The 14,005-nt window shown below is 41.7% G+C and overlaps 2 protein-coding genes across 2 annotated transcripts in view; both read right to left on the reverse strand.

Moving 5' to 3' along the window:
• Window positions 1-14,005, reverse strand: part of LOC135057009 (oocyte zinc finger protein XlCOF8.4-like) — a 279,935-nt gene that overhangs the window by 186,167 nt on the left and 79,763 nt on the right. The window lies entirely within an intron of this gene.
• Window positions 2,225-14,005, reverse strand: part of LOC135057014 (retinitis pigmentosa 1-like 1 protein) — a 68,277-nt gene continuing 56,496 nt past the window's right edge. Inside the window, exon 6 of the mRNA XM_063962875.1 lies at window positions 2,225-3,677. The gene's annotated coding sequence lies outside the window, so the exon portion shown is untranslated. The remainder of the gene's footprint in view (window positions 3,678-14,005) is intronic.

Genomic DNA, 14,005 nt, shown 5'->3' on the forward strand with positions numbered 1-14,005 from the left:
ACTGCAAGAGCATATAAACTGAAGCCCTCCAATCAACTGCTGGCAGGGCTAATTGTGTGAATGCCGTGCAGCTGCCTTGCTGCACGGCCAGGAAACAGGTGCCCTACTTAATTTAAATGGACCCAGCAACGGGGAACGCGGTCCGCCAGTGGCGTCCCCGTTGCTAGGGTCCGTGCGGCTCCGTGCGCCCGGCGTCTAGCGTTGCCAGGGAGCCGGCGGCTGTACGCGTACGGCGTCCCTGGTTGCTAGGCGCCGGGCCGCACCGACGAGCGGACCCCGGCGCCTAACAATATCTTGGAAATTGAAAGGGTTCAGATGCGAGCCACCAAAATAGTTAAGGGGTTGGAGGCACTGGATTATGAGGAAAGACTTAAAAGGTTGGATTTGTTTACACTGGAAAAGAGGCGATTGAGAGGGGACATTATTAATAATTATAAATACATAAAGGGATAATAAAAGGATTTATCAAACGATCTGTTTATAAAAAAAAAACACTACTTAGGAAATGAGGACACCCCCTGAGGTTAGAAGAAAAAAAAAACATACACAATGGAGAAAAGGGCTTTTCACAGTAAGAGCAGTTAGGATTTGAATTTCTCTGCCAGAGATGGTAGAAATGGGTGAGGAGACCCCAGGACTATAGTCATTATATGCCACATTTGTGTGTTATACCATGGGTGATGAGACCCCAGGACTATAGTCATTATGTGTCACATATGTGTGTTATATCATGGGTAAGGAGACACCAGAACTATAGTCATTATGTGCCACGTTTGTGTGTTATATCATGGGTGAGGAGACCCCAGGACTATAGTCATTATGTGCCACGTTTGTGTGTTATATCATGGGTGAGGAGACCCCAGGACTATAGTCATTATGTGTCACATATGTGTGTTATATCATGGGTAAGGAGACACCAGAACTATAGTCATTATGTGCCACGTTTGCGTGTTATATCATGGGTGAGGAGACCCCAGGACTATAGTCATTATGTACCACATTTGTGTGTTATATCATGGGTGGGGAGACTCCAGGACTAGAGTCATTATGTGCCATGTTTGTATGTTATATCATGGGTGAGGAGACCCCAGGACTATAGTCATTATGTGCCACATTTGTATGTTATATCATGGGTGATGAGACCCCAGGACTATAGACATTAAGTGCCACATTTGTGTGTTATGTGTGAGGAGACCCCAGGACTATAGTCATTATGTGCAACGTTTGTGTGTTATATCATGGGTGAGATCACAAGACTATAGTCATTATGTGCCACAATTGTGTATTATATCATGGGTGATGAGACCCATGGACTATAGTCATTATATGCCACATTATAGGCATTACTGAAACGTGGTGGGACGAATCTCACGATTGGACAGTCAATCTAGAGGGCTACATGCTGTACAGGAGATACAGACTAAATAAATGGGGTGGAGGGGTATGTGTTTACGTAAAGCCATTTCTAAAACCTGTTATACGGGATGATATTCAAGAAGGGACTGTAAATACTATTGAGATGTTATGGGTAGAAATTACATGTGGGGGTAAAGGAATAAAGAAATTATTGGGATTATGCTACAGGCCGCCCGGTATTAATGTGTCTGACGAGAAACTGTTACTGATTCAAATTGAAAGAGCAGCAGGAGTAGGAGACATAGTAGTGATGGGAGACTTTAACTATCCTGAGATACACTGGAAAATCAATTCATGTGATACTGCTAGGGGTAATATTTTTTAAACACGCTAAATGATAATTACTTAGTTCAATTAATCGAGGAACCAACTAGGTACAATGCAATCTTGGACCTGGTATTAACTAACAATGGGGAATTGGTATCAAATATTGAAGTAGGAGAGCCCATAGGTAACAGCGACCACAATATGGTCACATTCAATATTAGTTTTCATAAGCAGTCCTATACTGGCTCAACCAGGACTCTAAACTTTAGCAAAGCCAACTTTGACATGATGAAGAAAGCGTTAAGGGACTTTGAATGGGAAATTCAGTTTCATGGAAAAAATACTACAGAGAAATGGGATGTATTAAAATCACTGCTAATTAATGATACCCATAAATTTATTCCCACCAGCAGCAAAAAAAAAGAACATAAAAATCCCAAACCAATGTGGTTTAACAAAAATATAAAGGAATTAATGGACAAAAAAAGATGAGCATTTAAAAAATACAAATCTGAGGGGGATGCAGAGTCATTTCAGCACTATAAGGACTGTAACAAAATATGCAAAAAAGGAATAAGAGCGGCTAAAGTAGAAAGTGAAAAACTAGTAGCAAAAGAAAGCAAAGCGAATCCCCAAAAAATGTTTAATTACATGAACAGCAAGAGACTAAAGAAGGAGAGTATAGTCCCTTTAAAGGACAAGATGGGAGTCTTAATCAAAAATGATAATGACATACAAACAAACTAAACAAGATTTTTTCAACGGTATTTACTGGGTCTAACACAAAATCTCAACAAAGATAATGTCCTACTGCTAAATGCTTATGAATGTGAGGAGGTAGTCTGTGACCGATTAAAAAAGTTAAAGATTAATAAGTCACGGGTCCCGATGGAATTAACCCGAGGGTTCTTATGGAGCTGCACGCTGAACTAGCAAGACCTCTATTTTTGATCTTTGTGGATTCGGTTAAGTCGGGTATGATTCCCAAAGAGTGGCGTATAGTGGAGGTAGTGCCGATATTCAAAAATGGGAGCAAAGCTGAACCAGGTAATTATAGACCAGTTAGTCTTACATCTATAGTGGGGAAAGTATTGGAAGGTATTCTAAGGGACAGTATTCAAAAGTTCCTTGAAGCATAGACGGTCATTAAAAGGAACCAACATGGATTTGTGAAGGACAGATCACATCAGACCAACTTACTTGGCTTATATGAAACAGTAAGTGCGAACCTGGATCAGGGTAAGGAGGTGGATATAATCTATTTAGACTTTGTCAAAGCTTTCGACACTGTACCACACATGCGTCTTATCTATAAGCTACAAGAAATGGGGCTAGGGAGTACAATATGCACTTGGGTCAGTAATTGGTTAGATAATAGGGAGCAGCACATTGTGGTCAATGGATCATTTTCAAATTGGACTAAAGTACTAAGTGGTGTGCCACAAGGGTCTGTACTTGGACCACTTTTCTTCAACATTTTCATCAACGACCTAACAGTAGGTCTAGAGAGCATGGTATCAATTTTCACAGATGATACCAAATTGTGTAAGGTTATAAACACGGATGGGGATGCTGAGTCTCTTCAGAACAACTGTACTAAACTGGAAGCATGGGCAGCAAAATGGAGAATGAGGTTCAACACAGACAAGTGTAAGGTAATGCACTGTGGGGGCAAGACCAAAAATAGCACCTTCATACTAAGGGGTATATGCAATTGCGGTCGAATTGCCGAAAATGTCGAAAAATGGGGCATTTTCGACAAAAAAAACATGTCGAATTGGAATCGACAATGCAATACAGTACTTTTCGTCAAAAAACCTGCCGTTTAATTTTCGACTTTTTGCAGTTCGACATTTTTTCAATTTGCATGTCTGCAATGGTCAAAATGCGGCTTTTCGTCAAAAGTATATTCAATTGAAGAATGTCGATTCGACAACAGTGCTTTTCGTCAGTCTTTTCGTCAATTTCAGTCCGCCTCATTTTTCTGTTGTGATCTAATAAAAAAAATTTAAAACATGTTTTTTTTGCGCTTTTGTGATTGCTAATAGCATATCTATTTATATTTGAAGGGATTATCTACAGTACTTGGTTTGTCTATTTATGAGCCACAAGTATTATTTAATAGATTTTTTAACAGAATATTTTTTTTTACTGACTACAATAATATGGAGGGATCCATTAGAAGGGGTGTGAAATGGTTAAAAATCCTGAAAAACAATGGCGTGGGGTCCCCCCTCCTAAGCATGACCAGTGTCGGGCTCTTTGAGCCTGTCCTGGTTGTAAAAATACAGGGGGGGTGGGAAATGACAGGGGTTCCCCCATATTTTAACAACCAGCATCGGGCTCTGCGCCTGGTCCTGGTGCAAAAAATACAGGGGACAAAAGACGTAGGGGTCCCCCATATTTTTAACACCAGCACCGGTCTCCACTAGTCAGAGAGATAATGCCACAGCCAGGGGGCACTTTTATGTCGGCCCCTGTGCCCGTGGCATTACCCCCCCAACTAGTCACCCCTGGCCGGGGTACCCTGGAGGAGTGGGGACCCCTTAAATCAAGGGATCCCCCCTCCAGCTACCCAAGGGACAGGGGTGAAGCCCGAGGCTGTCCCCCCATCCCAAGGTGGTGGATGGGAGGCTGTTAGCCTTTTGTGTAAAAATAAAGAATATAGTTTTTTGTAGAAGAACTACAAGTCCCAGCAATCCTCCCCCACAAGCTGGTACTTGGAGAACCACAAGTACCAGCATGCGGGGGGGAAACGGGCCCGCTGTTACCTGTAGTTCTACTACAAACAAATACCCAAGAAAAACACAACACAGACACCGTGACAGTAAAACTTTATTACATACATGCACACCTACATACATACATACTTACCTATGTTGACACGAAGCATCGGCCCTCTTCACCAGTAGAATCCACGGGGTACCTGTACATAAAATTATACTCACAACAATCCAGTGTCGGTCCTCTTCTTCTGTTTGTAATCCACGTACTTTGCAAAATAAAAACCCAAAAAAACCCGATCCACGGACTGTAAGGGGTCCCACGTTTACACATGGGACCCCTTTCACCGACTGGCGGGACCCCCCCGTGACTGCTGTCAAAGAGGGTCCCTTCAGCCAATCAGGGAGTGCCACGTTGTGGCACTCTTCTGATTGGCTGTGCGCTCCTGAGCTGTCAGTCAGGCTGCGCACTGCACTGTAGATACAATGTAGCGGATAGGCGCTCCATTGTATCCAATGGTGGGAACTTTGCGGTCTGCGGTAGACCGCAAGGTTAAGTGGGGTCACTTTTGTGGTTGCCCCCACTTAACTTTGCGGTCTACCACAGACCGCAAAGTTCCCACCATTGGATACAATGGCGAGCCTATCCGCTACATTGTATCTCGAGTGCGCCGCCTAACTGACAGTTCAGGCGCGCACTGCCAATCAGGAGAGTGCCACGATGTGGCGCTCCCTGATTGGCTGAAGGGACCCTCTTTGACAGCAGTCACGGGGGGTCCCGCCAGTCGTGGACCGGGTATGTCATTTTTTTATTTTATTTTTTTGCGGGGTATTTTTTTTGTAGTAGAACTACAGGTACCAGTAGGCCCGTTTTTTTTTCAGCTTTTTAACAACACTTTTGTGGTGTCCATGAAGCCAAATCCAGGCCGCCCACTATTCGTCAATTGGTCCGTTTTTCGGCAGCGGGACTGTTGAATCCATTTTTTATTGAATATGTCGAATTCGGGTCCCGGCAGGAGGGATTCGCCTGTTGAATTGTGTTGAATCCAAAAACGGTCGAATTCACGCCGGAATTCGACTGCAATTGCATATACCCCTAAATGGGGTAATATTAGGGGATTCTGTACTGGAAAAGACCTAGGGGTTCACATAGATAACAAATTAAGCAGCAGTACCCAAAGTAGGATTGCAGCAAAGAAGGCTAATAAGATATTAGCATGCATAAAACGGGGAATTGATGCAAGGGACGAGAGTATTGTACTCCCATTATATAAATCACTAGTGAGGCCACATCTTGAATACTGGTGGTCATTCCGAGTTGCTCGCTCGGTAAATTTCATCGCATCGCAGCGGTTTTCCGCTTAGTGCGCATGCGCAATGTTCGCACTGCGACTGCGCCAAGTAAATTTGCTAAGAACTTTGGTATTTTACTCACGGCTTTTTCTTCGTTCAGGCGATCGTAGTGTGATTGACAGGAAGTGGGTGTTTCTGGGCGGAAACAGGCCGTTTTATGGGCGTGTGGGAGAAAACGCTACCGTTTCTGGGAAAAACGCGGGAGTGGCTGGAGAAACGGAGGAGTGTCTGGGCGAACGCTGGGTGTGTTTATGACGTCAAACCAGGAACGACAAGCACTAAACTGATCGCAGATGCCGAGTAAGTGTGGAGCTAATCAGAAACTGCACAGAGATGTCTTTTCGCAATATTGCGAATGTTTCGTTCGCAATTTTAAGATGCTAAGATTCACTCCAATTAGGCGGCGGCTTAGCGTGTGCAAAGCTGATAAAAGCAGCTTGCGAGCGAACAACTCGGAATGACCACCACTGTGTGCAATTTTGGGCACCATATTACAAAAAGGATATCCTGGAGCTAGAAAAGGTTCAGACGCGGGTGACCAAACTAATCAAGGGCATGGAGACGCTGGAATACGAGGAAAGGCTTGCATGGCTAGGCATGTTTACATTGGAAAAGAGGAGACTTAGAGGGGACATGATCAACATCTACAAATATATAAGGGGTCAATACACAGAGCTTGGGAGGGACCAGTTTTCTATAAGACCAGCACAGAGGACACGTGGTCACTCGCTTAGGTTAGAGGAGAGGAGTTTCTGCACATTGAGGCGAAAAGGTTTTTTCACAGTAAGGACAATATGTGTTTGGAATTCCCTGCCTGAGAGAGTAGTAATGGCGGAATCAGTCAACACCTTTTAGAATGGGTTAGATAAATTCCTATTGGATAAAAATATTCAGGGCTATGGTGCGTAGGCACGCATTATAGTTAATATAACTAGTCCTAACATAAATATAACTAGTCCTATAATAAGACTGTATAGGAGACCACAAATAGGTTGAACTCGATGGATAATTGTCTTTTTTCAACCTTAGTTACTATGTTACATTTGTGTGATATATCATGGGTGAGGAAACCCCAGGACTATAGTCATTATGTGCCACATAAGTGTGTTATATCATGGGAGAGGACAACCCAGGACTATAGTCATAATGTGCCACATATGTGTGTTATATCATGGGTGATGAGACCCCAGGACTATCGTCATTATGAGCCATGTTTGTGTGTTATATCATGGATGAGGAGACCCCAAGATTATAGACATTATGTGCCACGTTTGTGTGTTATATCATGGGTGAGGAGAACCCAGGACTATATTCATTATGTGCTATGTTTGTGTGTTATATCATGGATGAGGAGACCCCAAGATTATAGATATTATGTGCCACGTTTGTGCGTTATATCATGGGTGAGGAGAACCCAGGACTATAGTCATTATGTGTCATGTTTGTATGTTATATCATGGGTGAGGAGACCCCAGGACTATAGTCATTATGTGAAATGTTTGTTTATTATATCATGGGTGAGGAGACACCAGAACTATAGTCATTATGTGCCACATATGTGTTTTATATCATGGGTCCTGAGACCCCAGGACTATAGTTATTATGTGACACATTTGTGTGTTACAGTATATCATGGGTGATGAGACCCCAGGACTATAGTCATTATGTGCCATGTTTGTGTGTTATATCATGGGTGAGGAGACCCCAGGACAATAGTCATTATGTGCCACATATGTGTGTTATATCATGGATAAGGAGACCCCAAGACTATAGTCATTATGTGACACATTTGTGTGTTACAGTTTATCATGGGTGAGGAGACCCCAGGAATATAGTCATTATGTGTCACATTTGTGTGTTACATTATATCATGGGTGAGGAGACCCCAGGACTATAGTCATTATGTGCCATATTTGTGTGTTATATCATGGGTGAGGAGACCCCAGGAATATAGTCATTATGTGTCACATTTTTGTGTTACAGTATATCATGGGTGAGGAGACCCCAGGACTATAGTCATTATGTGCCATGTTTGTGTGTTATATCATCGGTGAGGAGACCCCAGGTCTATAGTCATTATGTGCTATGTTGATTGTTATATCATGGGTGAGGAGACCCCAGGACAATAGTCATTATGTGCCAAAAATGTGTTATATCAAGGGTTATGAGACCTCAGGACTATAGTCATTATGTGCCATGTGTGTGTTTTATATCATGGGTGAGGAGACCCCAGACCTATACACATTATGTGCCACATTTATGTATTATATCATGGGTGAGGAGACCCAAGGACTGTAGTCATTGGGGGAGATTCAAATGTTTGAAAAGTCGTCGGGTTTCGTTTTTTTCCTCTTTATTAGATAGGAAAAACCAGACTCCCAACTGACTTTTCAAATATTTGAATCTCCCCCATTATGTGGCACATTTATTTGTGTATTATACCATGGGTGAGGAGACCCCAGGACTATAGTCATTATGTGTCACATTTGTGTGTTATATCATGGGTGAGGAGACCCCAGGACTATATTCATTATGTGCCACATTTATGTGTTATATCATTGGTGAGGAGACCCCAGGACTATAGTCATTATGTGCCATGTTTGTATGTTATATCATGGGTGAGGAGACCCCAGGACTATAGTCATTATGTGTCACATTTGTGTTATATCATGGGTGAGGAGACCCCAGGACTATAGTCATTATGTGTCACATTTGTGTTATATCATTGGTGAGGAGACCCCAGGACTATAGTCATTATGTGCCATGTTTGTATGTTATATCATGGGTGAGGAGACCCCAGGACTATAGTCATTATGTGTCACATTTGTGTTATATCATGGGTGAGGAGACCCCAGGACTATAGTCATTATGTGTCACATTTGTGTTATATCATGGGTGAGGAGACCCCAGGACTATAGTCATTATGTGTCACATTTCTGTGTTATATCATGGGTGAGGAGACCCCAGGACTACAGTCATTATGTGTCACATTTGTGTGTTATATCATGGGTGAGGAGACCCCAGGACTATAGTCATTATGTGCCACATTTGTGTGTTATATCATGGGTGAGGAGATCCCAGGACTATAGTCATTATGTGTCACATTTGTGTTATATCATGGGTGAGGAGACCCCAGGACTATAGTCATTATGTGCCATGTTTGTTTGTTATACCATGGGTGAGGAGACCCCAGGACTATAGTCATTATGTGCCACATTTGTATGTTATATCATGGGTGCGTAGACCTTAGGACTATAGTCATGATGTGTCACATATGTGTGTTATATCATGGGTTAGGAGACTCCAGGACTTTATTCATTATGTATCACATTTGTGTGTTATATCATGGGTGAGGAGACCCCAGGACTATAGTCATTATGTGCCATGTTTATGTTATACCATGGGTGAGGAGACCCCAGGACTATAGTCATTATGTGCCATGTTTGTGTGTTATATCATGGGTGAAGAGACCCCAGGACTATAGTCATTATGTGCCACATTTGTGTGTTATATCATGGGTGAGGAGACCCCAGGACTATAGTCATTATGTGCCACATTTGTATGTAATATCATGGGTGAGTAGACCATAGGACTATAGTCATGATGTGTCACATATGTGTGTTATATCAAGGGTTAGGAGACTCCAGGACTTTATTCATTATGTATCACATTTGTGTGTTATATCATGGGTGAGGAGCCCCAGGACTATAGTCATTATGTATCACATATGTGTGTTATATCATGGGTGAGGAGACCCCAGGACTATAGTCATTATGTATCACATATGTGTTTTATATCATGGGTGAGGAGACCCCAGGACTATATTCATTATGTGCCACATTTATGTGTTATATCATTGTTGAGGAGACCCCAGGACTATAGTCATTATGTGCCATGTTTGTATGTTATATCATGGGTGAGGAGACCCCAGGACTATAGTCATTATGTGTCACATTTGTGTTATATCATGGGTGAGGAGACCCCAGGACTATAGTCATTATGTGTCACATTTGTGTTATATCATGGGTGAGGAGACCCCAGGACTATAGTCATTATGTGTCACATTTGTGTGTTATATCATGGGTGAGGAGACCCCAGGACTACAGTCATTATGTGTCACATTTGTGTGTTATATCATGGGTGAGGAGACCCCAGGACTATAGTCATTATGTGCCACATTTGTGTTATATCATGGGTGAGGAGACCCCAGGACTATAGTCATTATGTGCCATGTTTGTGTGTTATACCATGGGTGAGGAGACCCCAGGACTATAGTCATTATGTGCCACATTTGTATGTTATATCATGGGTGCGTAGACCTTAGGACTATAGTCATGATGTGTCACATATGTGTGTTATATCATGGGTTGGGAGACTCCAGGACTTTATTCATTATGTATCACATTTGTGTGTTATATCATGGGTGAGGAGACCCCAGGACTATAGTCATTATGTGCCATGTTTATGTTATACCATGGGTGAGGAGACCCCAGGACTATAGTCATTATGTGCCATGTTTGTGTGTTATATCATGGGTGAGGAGACCCCAGGACTATAGTCATTATGTGCCACATTTGTGTGTTATATCATGGGTGAGGAGACCCCAGGACTATAGTCATTATGTGCCACATTTGTATGTAATATCATGGGTGAGTAGACCATAGGACTATAGTCATGATGTGTCACATATGTGTGTTATATCAAGGGTTAGGAGACTCCAGGACTTTATTCATTATGTATCACATTTGTGTGTTATATCATGGGTGAGGAGACCCCAGGACTATAGTCATTATGTATCACATATGTGTGTTATATCATGGGTGAGGAGACCCCAGGACTATAGTCATTATGTGCCACATTTGTATGTAATATCATGGGTGAGTAGACCATAGGACTATAGTCATGATGTGTCACATATGTGTGTTATATCATGGGTTAGGAGACTCCAGGACTTTATTCATTATGTATCACATTTGTGTGTTATATCATGGGTGAGGAGACCCCAGGACTATAGTCATTATGTATCACATTTGTGTGTTATATCATGGGTGAGGAGACCCCAGGACTATAGTCATTATGTATCACATTTGTGTGTTATATCATGGGTGAGGATACCCCAGGACTATAGTCATTATGTGCCATGTTTGTGTGTTATATCATGGGTGAGGAGACCCCAGGACTATAGTCATTATGTGCCACATTTGTGTGTTATATCATGGGTGAGGAGACCCCAGGACTATAGTCATTATGTGCCACATTTGTATGTAATATCATGGGTGAGTAGACCATAGGACTATAGTCATGATGTGTCACATATGTGTGTTATATCAAGGGTTAGGAGACTCCAGGACTTTATTCATTATGTATCACATTTGTGTGTTATATCATGGGTGAGGAGACCCCAGGACTATAGTCATTATGTATCACATATGTGTGTTATATCATGGGTGAGGAGACCCCAGGACTATAGTCATTATGTGCCACATTTGTATGTAATATCATGGGTGAGTAGACCATAGGACTATAGTCATGATGTGTCACATATGTGTGTTATATCATGGGTTAGGAGACTCCAGGACTTTATTCATTATGTATCACATTTGTGTGTTATATCATGGGTGAGGAGACCCCAGGACTATAGTCATTATGTATCACATTTGTGTGTTATATCATGGGTGAGGAGACCCCAGGACTATAGTCATTATGTATCACATTTGTGTGTTATATCATGGGTGAGGAGACCCCAGGACTATAGTCATTATGTGCCACATTTGTATGTAATATCATGGGTGAGTAGACCATAGGACTATAGTCATGATGTGTCACATATGTGTGTTATATCAAGGGTTAGGAGACTCCAGGACTTTATTCATTATGTATCACATTTTTGTGTTATATCATGGGTGAGGAGACCCCAGGACTATAGTCATTATGTATCACATATGTGTGTTATATCATGGGTGAGGAGACCCCAGGACTATAGTCATTATGTGCCACATTTGTATGTAATATCATGGGTGAGTAGACCATAGGACTATAGTCATGATGTGTCACATATGTGTGTTATATCATGGGTTAGGAGACTCCAGGACTTTATTCATTATGTATCACATTTGTGTGTTATATCATGGGTGAGGAGACCCCAGGACTTTATTCATTATGTATCACATTTGTGTGTTATATCATGGGTGAGGAGACCCCAGGACTATAGTCATTATGTATCACATATGTGTGTTATATCATGGGTGAGGAGACCCCAGGACTATAGTCATTATGTGCCACATTTGTATGTAATATCATGGGTGAGTAGACCATAAGACTATAGTCATGATGTGTCACATATGTGTGTTATATCATGGGTTAGGAGACTCCAGGACTTTATTCATTATGTATCACATTTGTGTGTTATATCATGGGTGAGGAGACCCCAGGACTATAGTCATTATGTATCACATTTGTGTGTTATATCATGGGTGAGGAGACCCCAGGACTATAGTCATTATGTATCACATTTGTGTGTTATATCATGGGTGAGGAGACCCCAGGACTATAGTCATTATGTGCCATGTTTGTGTGTTATATCATGGGTGAGGAGACCCCAGGACTATAGTCATTATGTGCCACATTTGTGTGTTATATCATGGGTGATGAGATGCCAGGACTATAGTCATTATGTGTCACATTTGTGTGTTATATCACGGGTGAGGAGACCCCAGGACTATAGTCATTATGTGCCACATTTGTGTGTTATATCATGGGTGAGGAGACCCCAGGACTATAGTCATTATGTGTCACATTTGTGTGTTATATCATGGGTGAGGAGACCCCAGGACTATAGTCATTATGTGTCACATTTGTGTTATATCATGGGTGAGGAGACCCCAGGACTATAGTCATTATGTGTCACATTTGTGTGTTATATCATGGGTGAGGAGACCCCAGTACTATAGTCATTATGTGTCACATTTGTGTGTTATATCATGGGTGAGGAGACCACAGGACTATAGTCATTATGTGCCACATTTGTGTGTTATATCATGGGTGATGAGATGCCAGGACTATAGTCATTATGTGTCACATTTGTGTGTTATATCACGGGTGAGGAGACCCCAGGACTATAGTCATTATGTGCCACATTTGTGTGTTATATCATGGGTGAGGAGACCCCAGGACTATAGTCATTATGTGTCACATTTGTGTTATATCATGGGTGAGGAGACCCCAGGACTATAGTCATTATGTGTCACATTTGTGTGTTATATCATGGGTGAGGAGACCCCAGGACTATAGTCATTATGTGTCACATTTGTGTTATATCATGGGTGAGGAGACCCCAGGACTATAGTCATTATGTGTCACATTTGTGTGTTATATCACGGGTGAGGAGACCCCAGGACTATAGTCATTATGTGCCACGTTTCTCTGTTACAATATGGGTGAGAAGACCCCAGGACTATAGTCATTATATGCAGATAGCACAGTCTAATCACTTAAAAATGTCCTTCAATTATCAGGTCACCTCTGGATAGCTTTACCAATGCATTGGGAGAAAATAATGAATAAGACACCACACACTGGTTATGTCTCTCAAAAGTATTATGCTTTACTTTGGTCAGCTTGTATATTTATACACATACATTTCAAAATTCAGCCATAGTTGCCGCCCACAGATCCTCCCCAAAGGAGGGGTTACAGGGTAAACATAAGTTCTTTTAATAGGTGATTTTCAAGTAAATGTTTAACATAATTATCATATAACTTTACCACCCCTTGCCCTACTTTTGCTTATCTGTTTGTCTCAACTTCCTGAGAACTACCAGATGCTTCCCTTATGTAACCAGGGTGTGTGCAGTTTACAGTACTTTGCATAGTTCAAATACAGATTATATGTTCAAGGCTAGCTCATTTAATTCTCTTTCTTATATAAAAAGCAATTGCATTATTATAATTAAACATAGTAGCTAAGCTTATCCCTATCAGTGCCAAATTTGTGTTATACCATGGGTGAGGAGACCACAGGACTATAGCCATTATGTGCCATGTTTGTGTTTTATATCATGGGTGAGGAGACCCCAGGACTATAGTCATTATGTGCCACATTTGTGTTATATATTGGGTGAGGAGACCCCAGGACTATAGACAGTATGTGTCATGTTTGTATGTTATGTAACCCTATGTTAATAAACTGTATAGAATATATATACTGTATTATAGTAAATTATAGAAGGTGTTGTGTTGAATTGAGT

This window comes from Pseudophryne corroboree, chromosome 3 (genome assembly GCF_028390025.1).
Source record: "Pseudophryne corroboree isolate aPseCor3 chromosome 3, aPseCor3.hap2, whole genome shotgun sequence".
NCBI lineage: Eukaryota > Metazoa > Chordata > Amphibia > Anura > Myobatrachidae > Pseudophryne > Pseudophryne corroboree.